This window comes from Berghia stephanieae, chromosome 1 (assembly GCF_034508935.2).
Source record: "Berghia stephanieae isolate SIO BIC M18660-M18661 chromosome 1, UCSD_Bste_1.3, whole genome shotgun sequence".
Classification (NCBI taxonomy): Eukaryota; Metazoa; Mollusca; class Gastropoda; order Nudibranchia; family Aeolidiidae; genus Berghia; species Berghia stephanieae.
This window is the reverse complement of record NC_088360.1, coordinates 110,727,853-110,745,796: the sequence shown is the minus strand read 5'-3', so window position 1 is coordinate 110,745,796 and position 17,944 is coordinate 110,727,853. Positions and strand designations below refer to the sequence as shown.

The 17,944-nt window shown below is 34.5% G+C and overlaps 1 protein-coding gene across 2 annotated transcripts in view; it reads right to left on the bottom strand.

Moving 5' to 3' along the window:
• The window catches only part of LOC144962719 (uncharacterized), a 234,225-nt gene that overhangs the window by 58,863 nt on the left and 157,418 nt on the right, over positions 1-17,944 (bottom strand). For both annotated transcript variants that reach the window (XM_078895908.1, XM_078895909.1), the window contains exon 6: positions 10,009-10,071. The gene's annotated coding sequence lies outside the window, so the exon portion shown is untranslated. The remainder of the gene's footprint in view (positions 1-10,008; positions 10,072-17,944) is intronic.

Here is a 17,944-nt window from a genome sequence, read left to right as displayed (position 1 = left end):
ATGAGCTTTTATAGAGAGCAATATTCACTAAGCGTGCTCAATGGCGCTTTACAAGTGGTCCCTAGCCAACATCAGCACTAAATATCTAGGACGAGATATGACGGCTGTAAATCAATTTACATTTTTTCCCCGACAGATACAACGATTTTAACGACCATGTACTCATTTTATACCTGCTTATGGTAAGGGAATGCATGAGTAAAGAGCCTTTTCAAAGGACTCAACTATACGCCGCTCGAACGCTAGACCTTCCAATCCGAAGTCGAGAGTCCTACACACAATAAGACAACATAGCTGCACACTACATTGTGTCGTCATTGGAGACACAAAATAGCTGAAAATGATTCGTACCCCCTTTTTAAAAATGGTTGTCGAACCTAAATTTGACAAAACTACAGCACTCTAGCCTCTATTATTTCCTATGAATACGTTTCCATAAAAATATTACTTGTCCAGCTATGGATCTAGGGGTAAAAAATCCGTCCTCGGACCGGAAGGTCAAGGGTCGCGTCCCGCTCTTAGCGGCGCATAGACGAGTCCTTCGAAAAGACTTGTACTCACATCATCTCACCGTACACGGGTGTAAACTGAGTAAATGGCCGTTAACAGCGTTGTCTCTGTCGAAAATAACATCACCGAACAGGCGTCATGTTCTACATGTTAAGTGTTGTTGTTGGTTTGGGACTCCTACCAAAGCGCTTTGAGCACGTATAGTGGATATCGCCCAATATAAATGCTTACGTTTATTTAAAAATACCTTAATTTTCTAATTCTAGACATTTCGATGTTTACGACAATCGTCCTTACCTTCTATAATAAGACCAAGGCAACACGATGAGATACATAATAATAATATAATCTAAGTAGTTTCTCTCACTGTAAAAAGCAATAAGGATGGATACCGGAGTTGAAATACATCATAATATAATTATTTTTCATATTCTAACACCGATAAGAGCAAAATATTACTGAGACGAATCAAAATATAAACTGACGCAAAAACAAATAAATAAATAAATAAATAAATAAATAAATAAATAAATAAATAAATAAATAAATAAATAAATAAATAAATAAATAAGACATAAGAAATAAAATGCAAGTAACGAAGAGGATATTGATAAAGTTAAATCCTTTGCTAAATAATTGAATAAATAAAAAAATAAATGAATAAATCAATAAATAAATTTAAAAATAAATAAAATAATAAATAAATAAGAGATAAAAAATAAAATGCAAGTACCGAAGAGGGTATTAATAAAGTTAAATCCTTCGCCACGTCCCTAAGTAAGGCACAGTGATGTGATGACGTTGGCACTCTTCGTCCAAGAGTAATAGAATATGTATAAGTAAGTGTATTGTGAAATACAGAATTCAATTAGACTTCTATAATGATAAGACACCATTAGGAAAAAAACAAACAAACAAAACAAAACGGAAAGAAATTGGAATGTGAAGCAATTGAAACAGTAAATAGCATAAAGACGATGGAAAAGTTTGATAACGATGAAAGCGTTGATACTTTATGAGATATTTTGGGCCCTATTTAACCACAGACCAGACAGACCAATTGTTGAATATTCATAGATGGATTAACAATGCATATAAAAGACATCAACAATGCAAAATAAATGGTGTAGATAAGAAATGTGTAAAAAACAAAATAAATGTTGGTACCAAAATAAACATAAAATTGTGTAGAAATAGAGATATGACAAGACTGGACTTTAAAAAACACCAGTCTGAATTATTTATGCAGGTCAACAGAGATATAAAAAGGAAATTCACGTAAATATACAAGATTAACACAATCGGCCCTGTGGTGATAGGAGTGATAGTTATAAGTGTTTAAACAAAAGGGTGATGAATGGAGGCAGGCGTTGATGCATACGGAATGAGATGGACAACGACAAATTATGGAAGATGGAATGGCGATAATATGCCGATGTCCGGAGCATCGTGTGGTTCCAGAATTCCCCCCTTATCATTGCCGCCATCGACAAGGAGTCTAGAAGGCAATTCCGTTAGAATGTACATTTGACGGCTTGTTTTTGTAAGCAGGGAGGTAAGGTCGGGCATTTCTACAATATTGGTCATCTGATAATATATCAGACGGCGAAAGTGGTAATGAGGTTGTAACTTATTGTAAATGATGAATGGGATATCCGTGAAAAGTATTGCAGAATAGTTTTGATGTATGAAAACCAACATATATCTAGCTGATCACTGAGACAAAATGATATTTGGACGAACAATTCACTGATAACAAATTAGATACGTATATTCGACGTTATTTGAAATTCACAATTTGATTATATTTTAGTTTCAGAAAATAGTACACAGTTTTTCACGTATTTAAACGTTTGACCAGAAAACTCATCCTTAAAAAATCGATCGGTTAAAATGATCGTCTTCTTGTCAAAAACTCTCAAATCTTGGACTTTGCGAGGAGAGAAAGAGAGAGAGAGAGAGAGAGAGAGAGAGAGAGAGAGAGAGAGAAAGCCGGAGAGAGAGAGAGACACACACACACACACACACACACAGAGAGAGAGAGAGAGAGAGAGAGAGAGAGAGAGAGAGAGCAGTGCAACCAAAACAAGACAAAACCACATGAAATGACGCAAATGTCCAGACATTTTCCATTTCAAAATTATGTTTAAACGAATTATTTTATCCCACACACAATCACGAAGGATTTGAAGGGACAAGAGATACCATAACAACAATAATATGCACCGCCACCCCCTTACAAAACAACATATTCTATTTATTTTGATTTTTTTTACTTTTACTTCAAATAACGACCGATTTAGATGACCCTAGTCTCATCAAAATTTTTAAGTCTGAGATTTCCTCTTGTTGAAAATGCTCATGCAGGAGACTTCAAAGAAGTTGGGGTCATTATTATCAATCGGTATAATAAAATGATGTAAAATTTTCTAGCCAAATTGAACAAGTAAAAATAAATAAAGATGTTGTAATTGCACACAGCAGAGCGACCGAAATAAAAGAACGAAACAGACGATACTACTGCATTACATCATCCTTGATATCCATGCTCATTAACGAATGCTATAATTGGTCTAACTGAATAGAGATTTGTGAAACAAAATTCAATGAATTCTAACAACAATCAAATCTTCAAAATGGACATAGCATGTGACTCATCGCTTTAAAAAGGTAATATTATGCCAGGGTGATTCGGATGCCAAAAAGAGATATTATATTATAGTTAACTCACCCAACCCTAACTCCGATTCATCTCGGTATTTGGCCCTATTTACTTTTACCCCATCATTATATACATTTTTCTCTGACAAATTATTATAGGTTTAATATGAAAGCCACTGCTTAATAATGTTTACATGTTAGTGGTAGTTGAATAAAACTATTAACATGCCAATTTAACGACAGAATAAACACATCTAGCTTTCCCAATCACTGTTCGGTAGTGATGGCCACCCTAAAAGACGGCACCAAAATAATAGTTTTAAGACACTAACGCAAAAGAACAGCATTGCATTAAAAAAAAAACAAAACAAAAAAAAAAAAAACAAAACAACAACAACAAAGAAACAAGAAATAAAGAAAGGAAAAAAATGAGAAAATGTATATCTACAAACCAAAAGCAAATTCTGGGGATCCAGGTCAGGCGCAGAAAGTGGCGATGGGTTGGCCATATCCTGTGGAAGGAGCCCTGTAATCTAACAAAGCAGGCTCTCGAATGAAACCCACAGGGCAAGAGGAAAAGGGGGCGTCCAAAACAGACTTGGAGGAGAAGCCTTCACCAAGATTTGTGTGTCTCCAATCTTACCTGGAGTGAGGCAGGACAGAAGAAGATGGAAGAGTGCTGTTGAGGCCCTATGCTTCGCAAGGACCCATGAGGCATAAGTCAGTACAGTAAGAAATCTACAAATATCCCATCGGCCAACCCACCCCTTCTTCCCAATCGATAAATTCTACTTTATCTTCTTCTCATCCGGACCGGTCAGCTCGTCTACACAACTTGGAACAGTTTTCAAATCTAGACGGCTGATTACTCTCGAACAACAAACGATATGGTGATTAAGATACGTAAACGTTATGTCACCTCATCACGCCCTGGTGCTGGCGGTCTCTGATGAAAGAACAAAAAAAAAAAAAAAACAAACAACATACGACCTTCATCTTGTCTAAAACTTTCAAATTGTGGGATTTAAGGACAAGCTTTCAGGCTAACATGTGAAAAAAACGTGTTTTGTGTGTGTGTGTGGGGGGGGGGGGGGGGGGTGTGTGTGTTTGTGTGTGTGTGTTTATTTTCAGAATACGGCATAGTGGTGCCATTGATTGTGATTATTAGTAATCTCCTATTACATTTTTAACAAGATAGCCAAGTCCCAGGTTTGATAGTTTTTGAAAAGATTAAGGTCATATTAATCCATCGATAATTGAAGGTTATGTTTTCTGGCCAAAGTTATAAAATGTCTTTTTGATGTTTTTTTTTTTATATTAAAAAAAAAATTAATTTTTTTTTTTTTTGGGGGGGGGGGGGGGGGTTGTTGTTTTTGGGTTGTTGTTTTTTTCAGAATACGGCATCACTGGCAAATAAAATAGGTCACGGTGAACATAACATTTCTTAGTTTGATGATCATTAGTAAGTAGTCCATGAAGCCGGAGTTTATCCCGCTTTATGTAGCGTTAAATGGGCTGAAACAAATGCTTGTCACTGTTTAATTGGATAGAACGTCGCCATCTATCAGAAGGTCATTTTCAAGACTGCTGATAGACAGAGTTAAACCCTCATTGGTGGATGTAGAGGTTGGTCAGACCAAATTTTTTTTTTTAATGTACGATAGAGCTTTAAGTCCCGACCGCTGCTACTCTTGGGATCACCATGACACCGACGGTTTGAATACTCCGGTAACTTAATGATCACTAAGATTAGTTAATTCATCAACCCTTTCCTTTCTCTATTACTTTACATTTCTTCTCTTTCTCCTCCTCTTCAGCCATGTTCTACTGTTCATGAACCTCCTATCCGCTTTCTCCTCCTCCTGCTCCGCCTCCTCCTCCTCCAACACGACCACCACCACCACCTCCTCCTTCTCCACCTACTCATCCTCCTCCTCCTTTTCCTCATCATCATCATCATCATCATCATCATCATCATCTACATCATCATAATAACCATCATCTATATATTTTTCCTCCTTAACCTGATGATGATGATGATGATGATGATGATGATGATGATGATGATGATGACGATGATGATGATGATGATGGATGATGATGATGGATGATGATGATGATAGCGAAGACAGTGAAGACACAAAGACGGAATGCGTGATGGAATGAATTAATTTCTTTTTACGACAGGAAAAGTCAAATGGGGTCATGGGGCAATAGAGGCGCGACGAGAACACAAGTCTAATAATTATTGCAAACATATTATTGTTGTTCCTGTTTGATCGTAATGGGTCAAACGACAATTGCCGTAGGAAACCGTCAGTGGTTCGACGGCAGTATGAACTCATGTTATAGGTGCAATGAATAATTTATTACATCGTCTGGTACATGAAATTAATTATACGGCACTAATTGTCAAGAGAGGTTAGAGGAGTCATGATGACAACAACTTCACAGTTAACAGTCGTACTCTTGAAAGACCGGAGATCTCGTCCCTCAAATATCGATCGATTTAGCTCTCTCCTTACCAGCCGTTTTCAGGATTTTCCCCCAAAACTTCACAAAACTTTACCCAACTAACACAAAAATATACTTTTTATTACTCAAACATAATAGAAGTAACATTGTTGCGATACATAATTTCTTTAGCAAAACATCCTCTACGACACACAGTTCATTTTCTTTAAATTTTATGATGAATAAAAGAAATTTGAATTAGAAAAATGTTAGTTGTATCGTAACGAATGTGACGATTTTCCTATAGTTGGTAAGAAGAGGGTTAAATGACCTTCATCTTGTGGTAAAAAATACTCTCCAGCTTGGGACCTGGTCAAGGTAAATTGTTTTCTTCTTAAACTCTTTTTAAAAATTTCCCCAGTGGATACATACATAGCTGATAGAAGCTTGGGACAGTAAAACGTATTGAGTAAATGTAAATATACCCGTAAGAAAATCAATGAAGAATACTATGACAACTAATAAAATTTGCGTTGTTTGTTTATTTTTGCTTTTTAGAATATATGAACTGTTAAAGTCAATTATGTTTATTACTTTTTATAATTTTCTAGCATTTTAAAAGGCTGGAAATGAACTCAATACTCCCTTGATATAAAACCAACTTTTCCCAATATTCAAATGGAGACTATTGTCAATAATGATGGCGAGAATCATCATAGCACCATTATAATAAAGTATCGCATTTATACAACAAATATACACATTTATATGCAATACCAATTTATTTATTTTGCTTCTTGGTTCGCTTCAAAATTCCATTTTATTATACCTTAAGCAGGCTACAAGGAACCGAGTTTTCATTTTTTACAGTGCGAGTCGCATACCGGGCATCTTTTTAATAATCAAACTTTCTTACGATCGCAATTTTCGAGCCAACTTCATGTAAACATTCATTCTTGAGTCAAGGGAGGGACATCAATGACCTCATGCGCACAACGCTGGATGACGTATGTGATATTTTCCAGTCGTCCGATCCCTAACCATGCTCAATACCGCTTGACAATGTATCTTATCAGACAGCATTATTCTTTCTCTCTCTCTCTCTCTCTCTCTCTCTCTCTCTCTCTCTCTCTCTCTCTCTCTCCTTTCTTCCTTACTTTAAAAATAAAATAAAATAGGGAAGATTCAGTTAATCGGCTTTACAGTCTCTTTCTAACGGTGAATTAAAAGTGGAAAACCGCCTAACATGGAAATCTTCTTTAAACCATTTGACTGAATTGTCCAAGTAGAGCAAAACTCGCAACACATTCGAAAAAAAATCCTTTAACTTGAATTACAGCTTTGGTAATTGTTCATGTTGATGTCTGTTGGGACTAGCAATAGGGACGTTTTTGTAACGTAAATGCCCCCCCCCCCCCAACTTAAGCTTTTATATAAATAAATACCCATTAAATGTGCTTAAAGCGCTTTACGGGGAGTCAAAAGCTAACAACAACACTGACTGAACAAGTAGGATGAGACATGGCAAGTGTATGACGCAATTACAATGTTGTGGTCGACAGAGATAACGGTGCTTCTAGCCATGTAGTACTCATTTCACACCAGAGTAAGGTGCAAGTAAATGAATAACAGTAACAGTCTTTTCGATGAACTCCCATTCTTTCACAGCGGTCATGTGTAAAACGAATAACTTTTAGTTAACAGCGTTATCTTTGCCGAAAAAAAAAAGAATTAGTGCCTTCCGAGGGAGTAATGTCTCGTCCATGCCAAGTGTTGCCGTTGAGTCTGGACCTTGTGCAAAGTGCTTTGAGCACATTAACTGAATATTCCACGGTATTAAAAGGACCCACAGCTCAGACTTCCAAATTCCGTGATGTTTTAAAAAAAAAAAAAGAAAAAAAGAAAGGCTGTGGGGAAATGAATATCTTAGAGGAGAGTCAGTCAGACTTGCTGGGCGTGCCCAACACTTATAAGAACGTGCGACAGCATGGGGATGCCGCATTAATGGCCGGTGGACGCTAGGCAGGAAAGAACGAATGGGTCACGGGGTCTCTAACGTCAACGCCTATCAACAAACATGACGTGGAGGTAACGTGATTTGCTATTTATTGACATGCATAATAATATACACCATGGAGGATGGTGTAATTCTTTATCATTTGATGTACAGAGAATTTAACACATTCTCATAACAGTAACAAGTACTGAAATCAACGCAAGAGAGGAAAACATGCATTGTCACAATTTTGTAAATTATAATATGAAATTGAATGTATCTAAGCTTCAATTCAATATACGAAAACAGATAAAAGGTACGTTTCGGGTCTCCCCTTTATCAACAAAACAGGATGAATTAAACACTAGGGACGAATGAGATAGTAGCTATGTTAAGATGAATAAACAAAAACATTGATGGGCAGGTAATATTGGAAAAATAAATTTTGTATTTATTTCCAATTTCATTGTATTTATTTTCCAACAATAATCTACACTATATTTCATTTCACTTTCTATACTGCACTACACAGTTCCTCCCCGCCTCTCATCTCTTGACTTAATTAATTGCGCAGCTTTTATAATTACCTATTGCTCTATTATAAGTCGTGCTTCCTTACAAAGGAGCATAAATTTCCTGCCATCAATGTTTTTGTTTATTCATCTTAACAACGCCACTACTACATTATCTCATTCGTCTGTAGTGTTTCATTCATCATGCTTTGTTGATAAAGGGGAAACCCGAAACGTCCATTATATATTTGTTCGTATATTAAATTGAAGCTTACGTTCAATTTCACATTGTCATTTCTTCCGAGTTTCGAGAAGCAACACTTACATTTGTCACAATTTTGTAAAACTTGGATTACCTTCCTTAGTTCCATCAATGGATATCATCATATTATTATACTACATGCAGTCCACCAGCTCTTGGCATTGTAATAATGGGAACCACTTAAAATATCATGCCTCATCCAATATAAAATTTCAATCTTCTTCTATCTTGGAAATGTGACTTTAATGTTTTTCCTTCGTGATCTCGTATCATGGCGGAAAAAAAAATATAGCAAAGCGAGATTTAAAAATTAAAATAATCAGGAGCGTAAAACTTTAGTTTTTGTCACTTAAAGAAAATATAATATCTAGTCTTTCTTGCAGGGGAAACAAAAAAAAAAAAAAACAACAGGAGTCTCATATTTTTCACTATAAATTCAATGTTTTCATCTATTTACTCGTTTCTAAATAATTTTGATAATAATAACTGAGGCGATAGGCAACATTTGCAATTAGAGATGATTTTTCTGCAGAGATTATCTGTTTCATCTTTTACTATCTACAAGGCTTCTTTTCATTTCTAAAGAGATTTTTGTTCACGAAAATAAATGTGACACATTGTTTACTTTAAGTGGTATTATGTCGGAATAAACTAGATCCCAAAAAGTCTTATAAATTTTGTTTGTTGCTTAAGGTCTCTTCCAACACAATTGAGGTTATATGAGAGACCGCTGAAACAAAAAAAACAAGCAATCTAACAAAAATAGTACAAATGTAAATCAAAATCATAACCTAAAGATATCATAAGCTAAATTATAAATAACCAAGAACAAACAGGCAGAAGATTTACAGAAAAAAAAATATCCCCTGGCAAAAATACAATCACAAACCAAAGAAGCAGGATAGGTTAGTAAAGAGAAGAAGAAACGACATCACTATCGGATCGTACACCCATGCGAACATCATAGGTATATGATTCAAGGGTGATGCTCCCATCCAACCACCCGCCCTCTTATAAATTTAAAACGACAAGAAAGCGTGTGTGTGCAATAAAAATAATAATTATTATTATAATAACAATAATAAAAATAATAATAAAATTAATAATAATAATAATAATAATAATAATAATAATAATAATAATAATAATAATAATAATAATAATAATAATAATAATAATAATAATATAATAATTATTATTATTATTATTATTATCATCATTATTATTATTATTATTATTATTATTATTATTATTATTATTATTATTATTATTATTATTATTATTATTATTATTATTATTATTTCAATTTCTATCATTTTAACTACCCATAATATAATACAGTTTTTGAGGTTGTGGATCAAAAACGTTCTATCAAAATATTACAATGAAAATAATCTGAGGCAGATTATGTCGTGAGCTGAGAAAATTGCCTGGCATGATAGTGGTACCATCATAACGTATACAATGGGTAAACAATTCTAGGCAATTATTTCCCACCTAGATTTTCATCGATACTATAATTCAGTTTCCCAACATAAAGCAATAAGAACGGTGAAGAGTTTAACAATGTCGTCATGGCAGGCACAGTTATATTCCTAAAGTAAATGTCTTACCTTTTAGATCACCATGAACAGAATAATGTCCGCATATTGGTTCTCTGTCCATCAAGACTTAATCTGGTAGGTAAAGAATATAATTTTTAAAACATATTAAATTGGTACATTGGATAACATATTCATAGATTATTATAATCCTGTTTTATAAGTAAAAAAGAACAGCGAAAAGGTAATTAATCTATCTAAATGTCAAGTGAAATAGAATAACGCTTATATAATGATGATGATATTTACAATAACAATTATAATGATAATAACAATAATAATAATAATAATAATAATAATAATAATAATAAGAATAATAATAAGAATAAGAATAAGAATAAGAATAAGAATAAGAATAAGAATAAGAATAAGAATAAGAATAAGAAGAAAAGAAAGAAGAAGAAGAAGAAGAAGAAGAAGAAGAAGAAGAAGAAGAAGAGAAGAAGAAGAAGAAGAAGAAGAAGAAGAAGAAGAAGAAGAAGAAGAAGAAGAAGAAGAAGAAGAAGAAGAAGAAGAAGAAGAAGAAGAAGAAGAAGAAGAAGAAGAAGAAGAAGAAGAAGAAGAAGAAGAAGAAGAAGAAGAAGAAAGAAGAAGAAGAAGAAGAAGAAGAAGAAGAAGAAGAAGAAGAAGAAGAAGAAGAAGAAGAAGAAGAAGAAGAAGAAGAAGAAGAAAGAAGAAGAAGAAGAAGAAGAAGAAGAAGAAGAAGAAGAAGAAGAAGAAGAAGAAGAAGAAGAAGAAGAAGAAGAAGAAGAAGAAGAAGAAGAAGAAGAAGAAGAAGAAGAAGAAGAAGAAGAAGAAAAGAAGAAGAAGAAGAAGAAGAAGAAGAAGAAGAAGAAGAAGAAGAAGAAGAAAGAAGAAGAAGAAGAAGAAGAAGAAGAAGGAGAACAACAACAACAACAACAACAACAACAACAACAACAACAACAACAACAACAACAACAATAATAATAATAATAATAATAATAATAATAATAATAATAATAATAATAATAATAATAATAATAATAATAATAATAATAATAACAACAACAACAACAACAACAATGTCTCACATGAATCGCAATGTGGCCAGAGCAAAGATTATAAATTTCATTTCAGTTAAATACAATGGCTTTATGACAGAATAAGCATTGAACGGTATCTGGCAAAGAGAAGTTTTGGATTGATGACATCGACATCGAAAGACGACCTTCAGTTTGTCAGCACGTTTTAAACCCAAAACTCTCTAGACTTTTACAGACAAGGTCAGGGTCACCCCGATCGATTGATCTACTCTGAAGTAAACTTTTTCTGGCCATTTAAAAAAAAACAAAACGGCCCGTCATCTCAAAACGTACTATCTAATATCGTGGTGATTTAGATGCTTGAAATGGGCTCGATCTATATTACATTTCCATGTGCTCGAGGTCATTGGTGACATTGGAATATGTGCTCAAAGTGACCCACATAGTGAAAAGTGTTCACATTTTTTGAAATATCTAACATCCCATTGGTCATTTTGTTCAGCTTGACACATGGGTATGCTTACAACTTTCATAAACAAAGAAGCGTGTTTACATTTCTGAAGAAATATCCAATCGTTGGACAGCAACAAATCATGTGATTGATGACTTGGTTGGACGAAAACATGAATGTAGATCGCCCCCATTGATGCTCTTCGCTTAGCCAAAAAAAAAAAAAAACCCACAAAAACTCACAACATTCGCCAGCCGGAAATAACCTACCACCACACATAACTATGTGTAACTTTGAACGTTTATAGTCTGAGTGATAGAATTTAGTGAGAATTACTCATAACAAATAAAACAATAACAAAGACCTGAGTGGCGTCAACTTAATTCTATCTCGTAACAAAAATAAATACATAAATAAACAAACAAACAAACAAGTCTTTGTTCAAGTTAATGTGTTTTTCTAAAGAATGAAACTTTTTTTTTTAATTGTGAAATACTAAAAAGTCATATTACTGAACTGATTATTTTGATAGTTTGGAATTTACTGTTTTGCCATCTGGTATCGACTTTGATTACCCATCGGGCTGTGTGGCCTTAAGCAAGTCACCTCGACCTTGCTCACTTCGCGGCGCTGCATTGCGGCTGATGCCTGGGTTATTCCAGTCATCTTTTGGAACAGACCCAATCAGACAAAACAATTTCAATGGCGATAAATAAGGTGAATTATATATATATATATATATATATATATATATATATATATATATATATATATATATATATATATATATATATATATATATATATAAATTAATTTATTATTTTTATAAATCTATTTTTCCATCCGAATTAATACCGATTTGATGTGTAGGGGTGTGTCGTGTCAGTAAACGGCAGTATTCAAGCAAGAATGAGTAGATCGGATAAATTTGAGTTATCATACACTACTAAATATTTCAACTTCTTTTCTTTTTTTATATAATCCTGGTTCCATCATGGAAAAACTTAAAATGATTTTCTCATGCATGCCAAGCGCATTGCCTACGAACTCCTGGCAAATTCCAGATTTCGTACAGGAAGCGCTTCAGTAATGAAATGCAATGGCTATAAAGTTTCAATCACTTATCGATACCACGTGCAATTGTGGAATTCCCTGGTATATCATCTGCCAAGCGCTCATTTATCTCAGGCAGTATGTCAAATGAAATCCAATCCGTTTTCTTCCTCTCATTTATTTCATCAGTCTATGATTTGAGATCCTATGCCTGGAATTTGTATTACGCCTAAGTCAATCGTTGCCAAAATGTATAATGTTTATTTAAAGTAATTTAGTGATAAGAAATTGCCAAAATAAATGGCTGTCTAAAAACAGTAACAAAGAGCCGAGTGACGTCAAATTCAGCCCTTCTATTCCTTTTGACTATAAACTCAATTTTCAGCAACACTATCATTTCGACATAATACCGTTTTGACACGATGTGGTACAATTCCTGATCCAACCACCCACGGTCGGACTGCCTGTCAGTCTGTCTGCCTTGTCTATCTGTCTGTCTGTCTGTCTGTCTGCTTTGATGATAGTTCCAGAGACTTGGACAAGCTACGGGCAAGGCCTTCAAGTGGTCAGCACTGCCTGTTGCTATTGGTCATTATGACGATAAGCCTTAGACTGGGATAGCCGGTTAAAAGGGATACTCTTCCCCTCTTTCCAACACTTTTCTTCTTATTACTCCTCTTCAAATTATTATGACAACAATTATCATGGCCATCATCATCATCATCATCATCATCATCATCATCATCATCATCATCATCATCATCATCATCATCAGCATCATCATCAGCATCATCATCATCATCATCATCATCATCATCATCATCATCATCATCATCACCACCACTACCACCGTAATATCAACAGCATCATCATTACCACCATTATAATCATCATTATCACCATCATAATTATCAGCTTCAATATCAACATCTTCATAATTTACATCAACAACAACGCCAACAAGATCACCATTACCAACGTAATGTTGTCTTTAACTTCATCATTTTACCGTATTAAAATAAATGACGAAGCAAATCTAAAAGATAAATTCCTATCTGGATATAACCTTTACGAAACCCATTTACTTGGATCGATTAAATTAAAATAACAATGTAGGCTAATTTGATCCTTCATATCGGCTTTAATTAGAGCACCAAAATAGAAATGGTGTAAAACCCATAAACATCTGGATTTGTATCTTTGTCAGGCGATCTAAAATTTTGTCACAATAGATTTGAATCATAGATTCTATCTCAAACATTCACAAACATCAGCTGGAGGGGACGAGCGACAAGTTGACGATATATAATTGGATCACAAGGTCGGGTTCTTACTGTAATATATTTTACCATTCTCCACATACCCGACATATCCAGCATATCGTAAAATGTCATGTGATTAGCTATATAATATTGAATGAAAAAGGAGAGGTGAGGGTAAGAGGGGGGGGGGGGGTCTTTATGGCGTGTGCATAATAATTAAAGTTATCCATGCTCTATGCTAATGATGTCTGCACGTCCCAAAGAATTCCTCCATATTATTCTTATTCTTTACCGATATGTACTTATTTGTAGATCTGATAAATCAATTTCTTATCGGCCTATTTATTCATGTATTGGAAATACTATAAAGGCAAAGCAGAATATTGTTCATGACAACAATAATGATGAGACAAGCCAAAAATTTCAAATATGTACACGTTTCTTGTTCTTTACTGATCATGTCGTGAAGCACGAGTCTCAAAAGGGATTCATTTAATTTACCGGGCTGAAAATTAAACGCACATTTTATGTTTGTCTATCATTAGATAGTGGTTTGTGTTGGTCTGACAGTTTTGTTCGTTACAATAATATAAAAACATGTCAATTTAGATAAGACGCATCTGAGTCTGATTATTAAAAAATATTAGAATTTAACTCTGCATTTCACGTCGAGAGAAGCATTCGAAACTGCTTGGTTACAAAGAAGTGATCGAATGCTGGCTTTGTTTTAGATGATGTTGATCGTACTTACAATACAGCAAAGTCCTATAAAGGAAATTGCTACTTATTTTCAACCATTCATCAAAAAAATGGAAATAATTCCGATTCCATGGCTAAGTATACTCCAATTTCCCGTTTATTTTAAGTCACTTTTTTATTTATTTTTTTTTTCTATCAGAAATAAAATCGTAGGGTGATATAAACTATTAAAATAAGATGTTAAAATTAAGCAGTTTTATTTTAACGAGTTGAATTAGAAAACCGGCTAGTTGGTACAATTGATGTCTTTAACCGATTCCCCTCAAACTGATAGATCCAATAATATCCTGGGTGACTAGTAGTGGCCATCAAACGTTTGGCTGGAGAGGGGTTGGGACATTGATTTGGTGAGATGAGAGGATAATATGTTGTGGTACGTTATGGATTGAGAAGAAATAGACTTGAATAAGGTACATACAAAGATTACTGGCATCTCAAAAATACTAAATCTTCATAGATAATTCTGTTGTCATTATTGGGTGGGGGGAGAGAGATAAAAAAATATATCCCCATGACATGAGTTGAAAGCAAATTTTAGAAAAAAGAAGTTCAAAAAAATATTGTACACGTTTAATAGTGTCATAAGAGTGATGTATATTTTTGTTTCAAAATTTCCATTGAAACGTGGAAAAGTGGGTATTGTTACAAATTATATTTCCTCCTATCAAGGATGAGCATTAGAACTGATGATGGTTGATATCCTGATTTTGGATAAAAGCAACATTCAAAAACTCAGTAGAAAACAGTTCGAGACAAAGTAGAAAGAAAAATAAAAGAAAGAACCCCCCCCCCCAACCCCACCCACCAATAAAAGCAATCTTGTTCGCTTGGGAATCGAACCCCAGACCTCCTGACTACCGGTCTGAGGTTTGATCCTTCCACAGTTGAAACAGGATGATGTTTGTGACGTTTTTTTTCTTGTATTTTTCCTGCTTTGTCTGACACTGTTTCATCCACAGTTTTTCAGATCTTTACTTACACACCTGTACCTGCTCCCAATTACGCTTCAACAGTCGTAACGTCATTTCCCCCGTAATGACGCATGGTAACTTAGTAACTGGCTGTAAACTATCGGAACAATGCCCTTAGCCTTATGAAATATTTCTCCGACGAGCATAAAAGCGTATCCAGAGGGGAAAAAAACATTATAAATCCGATTATGTTTTGACTTTTACACATTCTGATCACAAGACATATATGAAAAGTTCTAGCCAGCATGAAGAATAAAAAGTACCGATTTTCAATGTTTAGAACCACGATGGCCGCCGTTGATGGGCAACGTGTCATCAGACTATTGAATTCAATTAGTCACTTTGATATTTTCCAAAACTTAGTATAAAACAACGAGACGCCCGCGACGCTGATATCATATTCCCAACAAAAACTCACGAGTTCGAAGCTCAAGTTTTACTCACGAAAACAAAAGTTTGAACATTATTATCAGCAATGAGGACAACAAAGTATGAGAGTACTACAACGCTTCTCAGATGAATTTAGATAATGAAAATATTTATTAAGCCGAATGATATCAGAATTTTTCTATATAAAATCATACAATAGATAGAACGACATCCGAGGTCACGCTGCTATTTGTTATTGTTTTGAGACAACCATTTTAATTATTAGTTCTCACTAAATGATATCAATTATACTATAAACTTTTAAGGTTACACTTAATTTCGTGAGTTGGCAGGCGAGTATTTTATCTAAACGCAGAGCACCATCAATAAGGACAAGCAATTACTTGTCTTACAAATTTGAACCGCGAATGTCTAAATACAAGTCTCGTGGGTCGTCAAGCATGACATTACCGACAGAGCTCTGTTGTTTTACTCACGGCAATCATAGTATTGTCCTAAAACGGTTATGAAGGGAAAGTCACAGTGAGTACAGAAAATGGAATGGAATTTAAAATATAATATTATATAGAAGCAACTACATCATCATTCATTAAGGCTTATCTACATGCCAAAAGGCGAAAGAATGAAAGCAATTTTTAAGAATAAGAAAATGTAGAAACTATCAGTCACACTCATTATAGCCAATAACGTAGAGGGAGGTTGAGTTGAAAGTAAAAAGGACAGATTACCAAAGTTAACAAGACACTATCACTAACAACAATCAGAAGTTATCAAGATTGAGAGAAGAAAAATAAAAGAGAAGAAAAATGATTAAAAGAGGGTAGAAATATTCCCCTTCACCCTTTGTCCTTAGTAACCTCGAGCGTCCCTCCAGTGCCCCTAAATAACCCTGGCCTGGACGGGGCGCCGCAGGATGCCCGACATGTAAATGCCATTACTGCCGCACACTTGTATGCATGAAAACCGCAGACTACTTACTGTCAGAGACCTTGGTACTCACTGTGCAGTCGTACGAACAACGGGGTACTACGTCTAGAATCAGTCTCGGAAACAGTAAAATGAAAGGGATGGGAGGTGGTAGAAATCCTCTTTTTTCCGTTTTCAAGATGGCCTTTGCGACACTTTTAGGTCATATCGGTGCCACATGTAAATTGCAATAATACCGCGAAAGAATAGAATAAAAACACATTGTTGTAGCAGATTACAGAAAAAGATGAAGCATTTCAGGCTTAATTTCTTCTTAAGCTAACTACACTAGAAGAATCTAACAGATAGAATTCAGAAGGTCGACCTTATTAATACGTATTTATATTGGTTTTATTGTTTATAGTTTTCCTATTCACATTAATTCTATGCTTTGTTTGTTTTTTCGTCAGATGGGTAAATTGGCAGAGGAATACGACAATAGGTTAACCGAATTATGTACGTCAAAGAGACTGCTAAACAAAGCCATTATAATGTTTATAGCCATGTTTATTTCATTAAAATACATCAAAAGCTTTATGATATTATTTATTCATTTGCCAAATGGACAAATTTAAGAAAAAAATATCATACGCTATATATAAATTGAGAAAAGACAGGACTGTCAGACAGCATTAAATCTTTAGTTATCAGTCCTCTCCGACAAGACATACTTCTATGTACTGAAGATTCTGACCAAATGGCTAACAATAGGTGCCTTGATATGGGTTGAACATCTGGACAAACACACCACAGCAACATAATTTAAATTTGAAAATCTATGTCTTCGTTTACACTAGCTAAATTATCAAGGTCTTATTAAATATGCACTGTTGCATGATTTTGAAAATAATAATACTACACAAAATTAATCATAAATAAAATAAAGCAAAATACCCACACACACTCACCCCCCCCCCCCCGTCCCCCCTATATATTAAGATTCCGAGAGGACATGAAATAATACATGTCAGAACAGAACAAAACAAATAAAATCAATGAATAGAAGGTTGTTTTTTTTTAATTCAACAGATGAAGTAAGAATGATTTATTTCTGACCGGAAGTGAAAGAGATGGAGGGATCTGAGAGATTTC